The 13,993-nt window shown below is 42.0% G+C and overlaps 1 protein-coding gene across 10 annotated transcripts in view; it reads right to left on the bottom strand.

Annotated features, from left to right (window-relative positions):
• Positions 1-13,993, bottom strand: part of LOC106043489 (uncharacterized) — a 138,793-nt gene that overhangs the window by 73,414 nt on the left and 51,386 nt on the right. For all 10 annotated transcript variants that reach the window (XM_066978089.1, XM_066978088.1, XM_066978091.1 and 7 more), the window contains one exon: positions 1,819-2,050. The gene's annotated coding sequence lies outside the window, so the exon portion shown is untranslated. The remainder of the gene's footprint in view (positions 1-1,818; positions 2,051-13,993) is intronic.

The raw sequence follows: 13,993 nt of genomic DNA, 5'->3' as shown, positions 1-13,993 counted from the left end.
TGACTTAGATTCTCATTCTCTCTTCTGCTAATGCAATTTACATACGTGGATCAAAACTAGGAAAAAGAATATGATTCCTCATATACCTCCATTGCACAATGGCATGAATGAGCACAAATGATCAGAAGACTCATTTCATGTGACAGCAAAACCGGCCCTGTACAGCATCGCATCACCTAACAGCACAGCACCGTACAGCTAGAGACACCTCCCAGACCACTGTGCCCCTGCCATCACAGCAATCACAACGCTAAACTCAGAAGCTCAGCTGCATCATATGCCTCATCATGAGACATCCAGAAAACTCCACTACCTTATAGCAAACCTCATACTTTTAGCACGAAAGACCAAAAAGCCTTGAGTACCACACTAGTGCCTTAGTAGAAAACTCTGTCCTTTGCTAGAGAGAAGAAAAACAGTAACACAAATTACAGCGATCCTAGAAAACGTGACCGGGGGCAATACGCATCAGCCAGGAGCTTGAGAAGTTTCTCGCTACCACCAGAAGCATCTGCGCACCCTGCCCAATAGCCCATTTCTAGCTGTGGCCAGTTCCTGATGCTTCAGAGGAAAATGGAAGAACAAACAAACCCAGAGGCCAAGTTATGCATGAAAGGAGGGGAAAAAAATCTTTTATGGCCCTGAGGAAGCCCTGGAGCAAAGAGATGAGACGCGGGTTTCAGACCATGCTGTGAGGAGAGCATTCCATCAAAAATAAAACATCATCATATAAAAGACACATGCGAGAGAAGGTAACTAAATACACTTAAACAAAATGGGTAGAATTCTAAGGCCTCTGGAATCGATAACAGATCTTAGGAACTTTATTTGGGCCAAGACTTCAAGGTCAACATATTTAAGTAGTTTCCTACATTTTCTTCTAAATAAGAGATCTGTAGCTCTTGGAATGTCTTCTTGGAACGTGTTAATTTTGATAGGAAAATGAAAGGTGCTAATCTGTCCCTGTCACTGTGTAATATTAAACAGTTAAATGTAGTCTGTGTTTGGAAACAGTATATGGCAGACATCCTTAAAAATTCATTCAAAATATATTGAAAGAACAATCTTTTCCAAATCTGTCAACAGGATCCTAGCCACTGTTCCTGGCAAGACAGCTAGCTTAATTTGGTAAAACAATCACTTTTGCTCTCACAAACATTTTAAAAGAAATGAGGTCACCAAAAGAAAAACAGGGACATTAAGATGACCCTTGATACGTCCTCAGCAGCAAGCTGCCATGTTACAGTGGGCTATTTCCAAGGGACTGCACAGGTTTTAAAAGTGCAAGTAAAGCTGGGGGGTGGGAGGGAGCTTAGTCTCCAAGCAAGGGCTGAGGCACTGCAAATTCGATTCACCGCGTGGTTTTGCTGTGAATGCTTTTCCAGGTCTCACACCATTACATAGGATGTAACATCATAATGATGTCAACTCTTGGACCAGGGAGCAAGCTGATTTAAGTTTTACGAGGGGAAGGATGAATACTTTCAAAGGAATGGTGAGTCGAATAATGCAGAACTGGTAGGATCACAGTTCAGGGAACTCATGGTTACACTTTGAACTATTTTTAGCAAGGTACTGTGAGTTCAAGGATAGAAAGGGCCTATACAGCTCAAATGAAGCACAGCCTCTCCAAGCACTGATAATTTTCTATCAATTTTGCAGAGAGGGAATCAAAAACCTCTCTTGCCTTTCACTGAAGGCGACTGCTGTAGCAAGGCTGCTGCTTGCAAATGACCAAGTGTGTGTATGGGCATCTGCATGTGTGCGAGAAGCCTTCCTTCCCTGTGCTCTGCGTAGGGATGAAGGACAAACACTGACCTTATTCTTGAAGCAGCACAAGCACCACTCTGCTTCCTCCAGGATGCAACAGGCCACAGCATGGGGGCAACGGGGCTGCAGCAGGATACAGACTTGCTCCAGCCCTGGCCTCTCCTCCTGGTCCTGTCCACAGCTCCTCACCACATGCCATCGCCCTCCTGAGGGTGCTGTGACTTCGTTCTGCCAAGGAGGTCCTTCACCACCTTGACTTTAGCCGCAATACTTTTAACCTCTATGGGGAAAAAAAAACACACAAAGACACCAGAACTTCAGATATTTAAAAACAAACATCAACAAAAAAAATGCACAAGCAGGTACATTTTCCATCCAGGTTTCAAAGCTGCTGCTGTTCCTGCAGTCAGAGCACGTTAATAAGGACCTCCCCCACCTCAATTTTGGAGTCACTGCAGATGCTTGCTTCTGCCAGCTCTTGTTAGATTTTTTTTTCCCCTTCTTTAAATGCATACTTAAGAGTATTGCATATCACCAGGAATACAGAAGGAAAGGGTTGCTTTATAAGCTTTACTACAATTATGGATAATGTTGGAAATATATACTGTACATTTCCTGTATGGTGGGACCGCTACAAGCGGAGAAAATCCACATTGAAGGGGATTTCTATGCAAGCTACGCAGCAGATGAAGATTGTATTACAAGCTTGGATTACTGATTTAAGCCTCTTCTCTTCTCCCCACCCATTTCACTGATAGCTTTTAAACTTAAATAGCCATATAAGTTCAAATGTTCTTTTATAGGGTGAAATAAACAGCTTTTATGGTTCAGAAACTGCAAGCTTAGAGATCAACACTTCACCACTAATTCATGCAGGTTCGAGCTAAAGAAATGGCTCATTTTCCCTCTCCAGTTGTTGAGATATTTTTTTCCAAAAAATTCTAGATGCACTTTAAATTAGATGTTATGAAAACTGTGGATGCAGACAATGCTTTCTCTTGACACAGTGCATCCAGCGTGCCGCTTTCCAGGTCCCAGCTCCCATGAAATGAGAGGGAAATTACTGCTGAAAACCTCGGAAAACTTGGAAGTTGGTACAAAACATTAGAACACATTATTCATATTATTGACATGCTTTTTTAAATACTTTTTTTAATGCAGGAAAGCTTCAATATACCTCTAAAAAAGTCTTACGAGTGCAAATGTAATTTATATTGGTTTAGGCTTCTTTTAAACCGGCAAAGTAGTGGAAAGAGCATTTAGCTCAGCCTGCTAGGTACGATCCTTTCCAGGGGGGTAGCGGGAAACCCCCGTTTTTCCCTTTTTTTCCCTTTCACAGGGACCCTGAAGAGGAGCAGTACTGCCAACTACCTTATGACGACAGATTTCCATCAGAATAAAGCATCCATACACTTCACAGTCACCCCAGCATTTCAGTGAGCTGGGGGAAAAACCATGGGCCAGGGGTGAATTCCATTCATACCGAAGTAAGAGGAGGGTATAAAACCCAAGGAAGATGCAGCTTGAAAGGGTTATTACAATCTGAATGCACAGAAAGTGATTTTCAAACCCAGAGAGAGCAAGAGCTGCATTCTGCTGGGCAGTGGAGACTCTCTGCCCCATATGCTCTAGTCAAAAATAGTTGTGCCCTAATATTTTTATCCTAAAATCTACAGCATGTATTTTATTTATCCATCTATCTGGCTGTTTATTCCATCCTCACCAATATGCCTTCTGAGCATCTGATACATCTAGTAAAAGGAGTTTTTTTTCCACCCACTTATTAGCCACACTTACCAGCATTTAAGTGGTTAAAGCAGCAGCTTTGTTTCCAAGCAGAGATAGTCCTGCTCCTGAGGACACCAGTAATGGTGGTATATGACAACATAATCAGCAGCACAAGGATATAAACAACTCCCAATTATCCCAAACCAAAATTTTTGAACATCTTGTTACATTTTTTCCTTAGGCCTTAAAATTACTGAGTTGTTATGGTTGGATGCTTTGTGGTGAATAAATCTAGAATAATTCCCTGGAAAGAGTGAATTGCCGCCGAAGAGCTGTTAGTGCAAAAGACCACAGTACCAAGTTTGCCCTGGCTTTCCCATCCAAGGGGAAAAACCATACAATGTTCTCATCATGTGGGGACAGGAAAGAAACGGGGAGGTGATTTGATTTCGAGGAAGTGGGAAGCAGTTGCACACCCTGCATGGAAAACGGGCAACAGGAGAGCACCATCAGAGCAGCACACAGCACTGGGGTTTCTCCCACCCTTCTGTCAAAATGCTAAATCCTGTAGGCCTCCAGGTACATAACAAACAAACAACCATTGAAGAAACCCACTGCATGTGAAAACCATCTGCATGAAGTTTGAGAGGAGCGGTAGATGTCGTTTCCCACACAACAGGCACCGAGGTACTAATCAAGGCTGAGATAGGAACACAAGATCTTGTGCTAGAAGCAGAGATGGGACAGGACACAGTATTCGTATTTGAAGCCAGATCAAAGTAACCATGTTTAGAGCCAAATCCAGGCGCAGGCATTGAATATACCTCCAAAACATGGATGGTTTTGGATCTAGTTAGGGTTCTGTCATCCATCTAATCTTCAAATGGGTGGATCAAAGACGCTCAGACTGAGACTGAGCAAAGTGCTAACAGATAGCTTTGAATAGAAACGATTCAGTACAGTGCTTCAAGCAAGGAATAAATCTGTTGGTGGACAAGTTGTGAACCGAAAGAGAACTGAAACTGGCCAAGGAAATTACTAGGTATCTATTGATTGCTTTGGTATGTTACCTCACGAGGTTGGCTTTATTTATAAAAGCAGGGAAAAAGAGGCACAATGTGGTTGAGGAATTGGCCCAGAAAGTTGGTAGCAGTGCCAGAAGAGACTGAAAATTAAGAAGGATGTCCAGTGGTTTGAGTGCTGGCGTGGAAATCAGAAGCAATCGTATGTTTGGTGCTCCATCCCAGATTTCCTGTATGACCTTGGCCAAGTCATTTAGTGTTTTGGTGTTGTCTCAGCTTCCAACTTGTCAAACAGAAATAATAAACCTTGTTAAAAATAAAAATAAATCATTGGGGGTGGGGAGGTGGACCAAAAAACCTCTTTCACCGTTTGCAGCCTCATGACTTGTAAGTGGCCTGATACACTGATCAAATAAAGGAGATCAGATGGCCTCCTGAATTATTCAGAACAGAAATACAGAAATACAATTATAGGAAATAACTGTTCACAAAACACTTAATGCTGTAGGGGTAAGCCTGCTGATAGATTTTCTGACATTTCTGTTCTTTAAGCAAGCCATAGGAAATAACACAGGCATGAAAAACATTGCTCTGTTCAGGCTGACACTGGTGTTTGTTCTATAGATGGCACACATGCTAACCTTCTTTTCTTCATTGTTTATGCCAACATAAAGTGGTAACAACTGCAGGCCATCAAGGAATTACTGCTGGCATATACTTGCGTGAGATCTGGCCACACCAAACATATCATTTACTTCAGCATATGCATTTTCTTGGTCACCATTTTTCAGGCTCCCGTAGTCAACTGCAGCAATAATTTTGGCCAGTATCAACTTTTGACCTGATGTCTATGCAGATCTGAAAGGAATTTCCCCTTCCATACACATGATCTTCCATTAGGCAGAGCCAGTTCCATGATTCCTGGAAGAATTAAGAGGCACAGATTTCCTGTAACTCTGGATCCTTGCAGATGATGTTGTGGTCTCCAGCTAGGGTATAAGAAGAGAATTCTTTCACACCTAGTGCAGCCTGGTCATTCAGGGATGGACCCAGCGAATAAAGGCAGATTCCTGAATTATTCAAATTGAAAACCTCTGATGATGTTCACCCTTCTGCACCAGGTGACCAAGTGCTACGCAAAATTTGGAGTGGAAAAATATGCAGTCAGCCTTGCAAAAAGAATTACACTTCAGAATACAACAGGCTGTTGTATTCTGGAGAAAACAAAGGATAAGAATCTAAGATCTTATCTACAGTCCTTTCAGGTTTACCAGTCATGGAGAACTACAACACTTCTGCAACTGTTATATACTCATTTCATCAACAGTGATAATTACAGAGGGCCAAGCATTTCTACCACTGTGTCATCCTAACTCAGCTCATAACACTTGCTGGTGAAAGATTTTTCTTGAGGCATTGCTATCTTTAATAGAACAGTAGTCATGAACAACTGTTCTAGTACAAAAAGGAAACAACCATTTAAATACCTACACAATTAGATGTTGAATTTCCATTGAAAGCCAATAGAATACGATTATTAAAGATCAAGCTTTATAAAGATATTTAGGTAATAAAAGCAGCAAAAATAATGAAACCAAACAGTAAAATCAGAAGAACAAAGAACAATTCAGCATCAGAGACACAAGCCTACGTGCTCTTTCAATACCCTGTTGCTCTGCTTGGAGGTGATACAGCTGTTGCATTCTTGCTTGAGATGCTAAGACAAAATGTGGAAAACAAGGGTTATGTCCCAAAACTCTCTCATTTGTGGGTTTAGAATTTTCTCCTTGTCTTACAGGAATGCAGCTCCCCTTTAGACACATTAACTCTTTCCCCCAAAGAGCCCCACCAGAGAGTGCCCTTGCAAGCCGCAGGAGAACACAGAAGGGCCTTACATTTCTTATGCTGAAGCTGAGAGTCCTCCATAGTAGAAGGCAAAGAACCCTCCTCTTCCTGGAGTTAGCTTTCCTCCTGGCTCAGCATTACCTTTGGGCTGCCCAGGTGCTCAGGCTGGGTGATTTCTCAGAGCGGTTAAGTCTGCTATGGACACAATCAGCCTTTGAGATCTGCTGCATTAGAGCATACACATCCTTTGACGTGCTATTTCTAAGTGCCCACATAGTGTGCGAATGGGAATGGAATGCCTTTGGGAATACCGCCAAAGGCCTTTTGTACTCAAGTCTTTGGGGGAGATATTCCTCCTAGAATCCATCTGAAAGTTTTGGATTAAAGCAACTCCTCCTAGCTTCCTCAAAGCACACTTTGGGTCTCCTTGAAATTGGTGCATATAGTCTGGGAGAACATCTTTGGGTATAAATCGCGACTTCCAGCCTCCTGCAGGAAGGTCACTTGGCAAAAGCATGCGATGCCATGCGTATATCGAGTTGGGTGCAGACGTGGTGCTTTCATTTTCCAAGCAATGTCCAGTGGACACCACTAAAAGCACTGTAACAGTCTCAAGTGTTGCTAATCTCTTTAGCCACAGTCACATAAAGATCCATCAGAGAACAGCCTCACAAATTACATGCATCTTTATGCAAAAGCAAGCAAAACCAAAGTTAGCTCTTTTCCCCTCTAGTGTAGATATTACTGTGCAGATTATACATTTTATTAATTCTAGACCAGTGAACTTTCCTCCTAGCTTAAAACAAAGTGTCACATTATTAGTCAGGTTTTCCAGCATCTTTTGATAAAAATGGTGTTTTTATTGCCACATAAAAAATACAAGGCGAGTTAAATGTTCAGTATTTTCTTATAAAATATTTAGGTTTATAAACTGTTGCAAACAGGCTAGTGTTTATATAATATTCACAGACATCTGTAATGCCTCTCATGAAAGCTAATGTATAAGCTCTTAGCTACTGCAAAAGGGTTTCAAAGATGCTCTGCCCATCTTAAAGTGCAATTCTAAATAGTACAAAGAGCAACTTTGGTAACAGATTGTTTTGAGCTTAATGTTTATTCCTCTCACAGCTGTCTAGGTTGAAATTTGCGTATTTTATGAGTGAAGGCCCTGGTGCCTTTAAAATTTAAATACTTAACTAGGACACCCTTTCTCAACAAAACATAAACACATGCCTGATTTCAGGTACATGTTTACATCCTTTAAGTCCCAAGGCTCAAATCATATATCCACATTATTTCTTTTAACAGACAGAAAAGTAGTCAGGAATACAGGCATTTTTGAGGCAGAAGACTGTAGTTCACAAAGGTAAGAAGCTCTAATGACTTGTTTTCCAGGTATTGCCCAAGCATCTACTACTACTAGGGAACAACTGTTGTTTCAGTTTCTGATTTTTTTTGTTTGTTTCTATAACAGTGAAGATGTCATGTAGAGATTTTATCTTTTCTTTTTTCCTTTCTCACTGTTTTCCTTGATATAAAATGAACTAAAATAAAAGCCGCTCAGACAACTATGCAATTGACCCCACATCCAATAAAACCCAAAGCAGAGCTATGATTCTGCTTCTCCTATCGCTGGTACACAACAAGATGTCATATTTGCACCTTGAGTCATTTAATGTCAAACAATAGGTAGAATCGACAATTTTTATCATTGAGTGTGTTGTTTGAAACAGCACAGTGTCAGAGATACTCTGCTTGGATTTCTCCTTCAGCTAATTTAGAGGCAGAATAACTGATGCAAGAAGATTGTAAGTCTCAACCACACAAACTCAATGCCAACAGCTGAACAGCACAATCTAAAGAGAGTTATGGCATTCCCCTCAAACCTATTTCCACCACGCATCAAGTGTAAACATCGATCAAGTGTGGTTCTGAATCAAAAGGCTTACAATGAGGATCTCAGATTACCTTCATCTGGCTCCATTCAACATCTTCAGAACAGCCCTGCCAATCAATGGCTTTATGGCTTCTGCAGATGGAGCATTTGCAGCATTTCATATTTTAAGAGACTAAGCGGTTGGTGAAGCATACCAAACCATCAGCCCCACAGAATGACAAGCTTTCAGCTTCCTCACACACGTCTAACAGCCTCGAAAACAGCAAGGCAAGATGCCACTGCTGTGTATCCCTACTATTAAGGGGTGATTTCTCTATCTACCTCTATCTTTCCATATCTATCTTTTTTAAGTTCCACCACGCAATAGGCAACGGTCATATCTTGATCTCAGATCAGGGGCAGACACTTAGCACGCTGCAGATGTATATATATGGATTGGAGCAGGTGAGGGCAGTCAGATGCTGGATGGCAAGTCCAGATCTAAGCAAGCTGCAGCCTGGGGACCCTCAAGTAGGAATGCTGCAGATGAGCTGTAAGCAGGCACAAGAACCTGAAATGGGGACAGAGAAGTGCAACTCAATAAATAAATGGCTCTGAAATCCTAACCATGAGATCTCAGAGAAGTTCCAGGCTTAGATGCAAGGACATGACCTTCAGCATACATGTCAAGCTACTATGCCTCAGACTGGTGTACCAGCCTTAATGATGGTTATATTGGCATTTTATAACAATAATCTGTACACAAAGGTGCATACTAACCATACTCCCTATTTCTTTCCTCATCCTCACCCTGGAAGTGCTGGATCTTGGACCATACAAATGTAATCACAGACTAATATGGTGGGAATCAGTAATGTGCTATGAAGATGTTTTAAAACGCGACTCTCCCAGCCATAAGACTGAGTAAGCTGATACCCGATGTGGCACCAGACTATTCTTCTGGGCAGCCATAACCCTAAATAAAAACACGTGGAAGCACAGGGGCAAGGGCAGATGTAGGATTCTTTGGGAATTCCCCCCCCCCCCCTTACGTACACACATGGTTCCAATCTCAGAGCTTTCTCTATTTATTTATGGTGACTGATACATACTTTGTACTTGATTTTAAGGCAAGTTACAAGGAGGAGTAACTTAACGTGCTGTTTCCCATGAAACATATGGCAGAACTGGTATTCGTCACCGTGGAGCACACGTAACACAGCATTTGCCTTATGCTAGGGGAAAACCTGCACTCAACACAAAATGAAGTCAGGACAGACTTATAAAAAAGGAACTAGATGATCTTGTATCACACTTTCTTACTTACACAGTTCACAAATGCAATTCTAGACTCACAGTGGTAGCCTTTCTTTCAAGGGTGTGAGGAAGTATTTGGCACCTTCTGTTGTCTACATCACAATCTTACAGATAATCTGGGAATTTTCTGGTTTAACCACGTCACTTATGATAGCCAAAAGTGTACGGACTGAACTGATCTCAGTGTTCTTCCCCAGCATTTTTTTTTCCTGCAAAGAAAATCAGGTTCTTGCTTTGTTCCCCCTGTGCAATTTCTAGGACCTGTGGTCATGGAAAGGAAGTTCCATAGTACTAAAAAGCCTACAGGAATCCCAAAACAAGAGCTATTATCCTGAGGAAAGCCTTTCAAGAGGCCTGAATTTTTTTTTGTGTTGTTGTTGTTTTTGTTTTTTATGTAGTTTCAACTCTTGTGTTAAAGAGGATGCAAACTATTTTTCCCCATCACTGAACACGACCTGTCACCTTATAGGTCCGTGTCACCTTATAGGTCCGTGTCCTCATGAAAACTCATTCTCTATAGCAAATGCAGAAACATATGCCTGAATTTTTAACTAGATTTGCAGAATGAGGGACAAAACAAGCCCAGATGATCATGTTTCTAACTAAACTCCCCAAAGGGGTATTTCCTTCAAATATCCACCCGTTCCTGAGCTCCTTCTCCACCCACATCTAATTGGCCTTCTTCATAGATTTGCAAGCCAGGACTGATGAAAATGACCACACCCTTCTGATATTTTCATATTTTAATCTACAGGAAATTCATCTCTGGTATGCAGACCCAGAGGGTAGAAAGATGCCTGCTGTTTTGGTAGATAAATGGCATCTGGTACATAGAGCAACAAAGGGCCACAGAAATACCTGCACAGGCAAACAGCTATTCTCAAAGATCCTCTGTATAATACTAATGGCACTGAATATGACCTGCAAAAAAATCTTTGCATAGTAAGTTAACTGTCCTCAAAGCATGCATTTATAGAAAAAAGGAAAAACAAACATAATTTATATTTTCAGGAAAAACAACAAAAAAAAGAGACTGAAGAATTTATATTTTCAGGACAAGGGCAATCTAACAAATACATTTATCCTTTGAAATAATTTCAAATAATTATATGCTGGGAAACACCTTGAAAGATTCACCTACCTGCTCTCTTTAATTTAATGAGGGACACTAGGTAACAGTGCCAGTAACAGACTGTTGTGGTAACTCCTCATGGCCACTACAACCCAGCTCTAATCAGACACAGTACCAAAGATTATTATTAAAAAGAAAAAGAAAAAAAGGCAGGGGGAGAAGGGGAAGGCAAGAGATTTAAGAGGACTTTTGTTTATTTGATTAACTCCTTGACATCTACTTTAATTCTTTCCTCTTTTGCATGTAGCCATTTTTCACTCATCTCTCCTACTTCCTCTGCTTACTTGCTTAGCAATGCATGTCTTGCCAGCACATGAAAACTATTCCTATGGTACCAATCACGCACACTCTAGAAAGGCAGGCTTACCCTAAAAAGCACTCGGAGTCAGAAAAACATGCACGACAAGTGGATCCAACAAATGAATTGGAGGCATCACAGTGAGACAACTGTGATGAATATACATAAGCTGGCGAGAAGAAACATCATTTCACTGAAAAATGCAATTTTACTGAAGCCAAAATCCATTCTTAGAGAAAAATCAGTCTTCAAAGGGCTTATCCGAGGTTGAATCAGTTCTGACCAAAGACAGCAACATCCCAGGTATTTTGACTGACCCTCCCTGCATTTTGCAAAGGCAAGTTTTGAATGTGAGAACTGCCATTATCTGACCATCTCACAGCCCAAAGGTAGTAAGAGCCTCCTTTGGGAAAGGGAACGTTCACAAAGCCCGTTAGCCCAAACCCTCCCCTGCTTTTGCTAGAAGCCACGGTGCAATGCTATGCAGAAACACCCAAGCTAATGCTGAACGAGTACCAAGAGCAGCATTGACATGACGTCCCTGCCCATGGCAGGGGCCTTGGAATTTGATGATCTGTAAGGTCTCTTCCAAGCCAAACCATTCTATGATTCTCTGATAAGCTGGCAAATTGCCCTAATCAACCAGGAAAGATCCACACCATAGAACTGCAGATACTGCACTGGGAGCAGCTGGCTCAGGTACCTCTATGCAGTACTGCCCAGACTCCTGTAGACAGCATATATCTGTCTGCTTTACCCTGAACAAAGACATAAAAGATCACCCGAACGTGCACATTTCTGACATGGCGGACTCATCAGATAAGTCAGAATCCAGCCCTCACTGTTTTGAGCTGGTCACCCAAACACTGCCGGTAAATCTCATCAGCTGTGATCTACAGGATGAAAAACATCCAGCAAACTACAGCAGTTTTGAGGTTTTTATTGTGGGCTGTCGCTTTTTTTTTTTTCCTTTGTTTTTCTTTTTCCTTTTTTTTTTCTTATTTTCTTGCTAGGGAATTACTAATTGTTCCAAACTGCCGTTAATTGGCTTACAGTTCCACTTACCCTGACAAACTGCTGGTCAGCTGGCGAGCACGCCGTGCTTTCCCAACAGATTTATTTCACAGCTGGAATCTGCAGTCTGGAAGGGCCTTCCCATTTCCAGATCTGCAGTCCTTCCAGGCAGAAGGGAGGGGAGGAAGAGTCAGATGCTTTTCCACGGAGTTGTAACAACACTAGCAGGTTCTCAGCATGTCAATAACAATCTAATCAGGCTGCATTATATTGAAGGGAAAATGAGATTTCTGACTTTGCCAGAACACTTCACACATCCGCTTGCTCTTACAGACACATACAACACACTTCAGTTTCCAGATGCAGATAAGGATAACCACACAGTGGGGAAAACAATCCAAGAACTAGTCTAGCCAATTCCTAGCTGGACCTCAGCCTCTTTCCATCTCCTCTCCTCGCTCTGGAATAACGATTGCTGCCTGTAACTTTAATGAAATTTCATAGACAACTCCTGTGAGTTTATGGTGCAGACGGTGCCCTGCTGCTCTGAGGATATGAAGGAAGGATGACTCAACAAGCTGTCTCACCTTGCCTCTTCTCAGCCTTGGTCTAATCACAGGGAAACCTGCAAATCTAGCAGTGCTCAGGGATCAAGAACTGGTCCTTGGAGAGACCTGATGGCACTGCAGAACAAAGGGCTGCTGCAGGGACCTCTCCTCCCCACGTGGCCAGCCAACTCCACAGAAATGTCACGCAGCTCACCCAAAAGCTAATGAACCGGGCTTTTCTTCTGCTTGGTGTAATTCCTGCCAGAGCTCCCTCCTCATGCAGGGCTGGTTAAAGTAGATATCACACCTCGACCGTAAAACTAGGGAGCATCATCCCCAGGTGACAAAACTTAAATTAACCACTGGCCTGTGAATTGGTGAGCAACGAGCCACCCCCACAGCAAGGCTGCAGCCTGGCTCCGTGTTCTGCAGGCTCTGAGACAAGGATTCAAGCCCAGTAGCGATCTGTCCTTAGTGAAAAAAAAGACAAAAAAAAAACAGAATGATAAAATAACACAACAGAATTCTGATTCCAGATTCATTGCTTGGAGGAAGGAGAAGGATATTTTATTTCTTTCCTGGCCGATTACCTAATGAAAAAAAAAAAAATACTAGCTCCAGTGAATGAAAAAGAACCTTTGAGTCCAAACGCCTCAGAGTCAGGTCATCCAAATTCCCGGTTGCCTTGATCTCTTTTCCAGCCAATGAGCTTCTCCTAAGCTCTGAGTGATGGTGTCATATATTTTAAAATGTGTTTATTCTGACAATTTGCTATGCTTTTATGTAAGAGGACAGGCAAGCAACCCATCCCCAAAACCTCAAGGAAACAGCATAAGTCCTGGCTGCTAGACTGGTTGGCTCCCTGTGGACTGTTGATTCTTGGACAAGCTGTTATTCCATCCTTAAAATATGTACTTACCCTGAAAAAGAAAATGCACACACAAACATACAACTAGGTATTAAGAGCTTTGGTAGATCTGTGACTCTGATCTTGTGACTAAGGTGTCAGCTGCTTCTGCAGAAACAGACATGGTAGTGGAAAAAAATAAAATCAAATAAAAATACGAGAGTGAGCACTGAACTGCCCACAGCTGGACTGAGCTGAACTTCCATTGCTGAGCCGCTAACGCTACGTTTTCCTCATTGCTCCAGTGTCATTGAGGTTATGGAAACCAGAGAGGCAAACGAATGGGAATTTCTAAACACATCAAGGGCTAAAGGAAGGGAAAAAGGGTGTGGGGGAGAATACTTGGAGAATATCCGTCCTGTGGATAGTGGCGTGTTTCTCAGGGTACCCAAGAGAAGGGGAGATATGCCTATACAAGAGAGGTCATCTGGTATCAGATCACATCACCCCTTTCCTCTTTCCCTTGGCTGCCTTTTCACATTCCCTTTTGAGCACATTTCCCTTTGGTTGTGGGAAACACATAATCCACCAGCACT

The sequence above is a fragment of the Anser cygnoides genome, chromosome 16, assembly GCF_040182565.1.
Source record: "Anser cygnoides isolate HZ-2024a breed goose chromosome 16, Taihu_goose_T2T_genome, whole genome shotgun sequence".
NCBI classification, from domain to species: Eukaryota; Metazoa; Chordata; class Aves; order Anseriformes; family Anatidae; genus Anser; species Anser cygnoides.
Note: the sequence above shows the minus strand (reverse complement) of the source record. Positions and strands in the feature narration are given on the sequence as shown.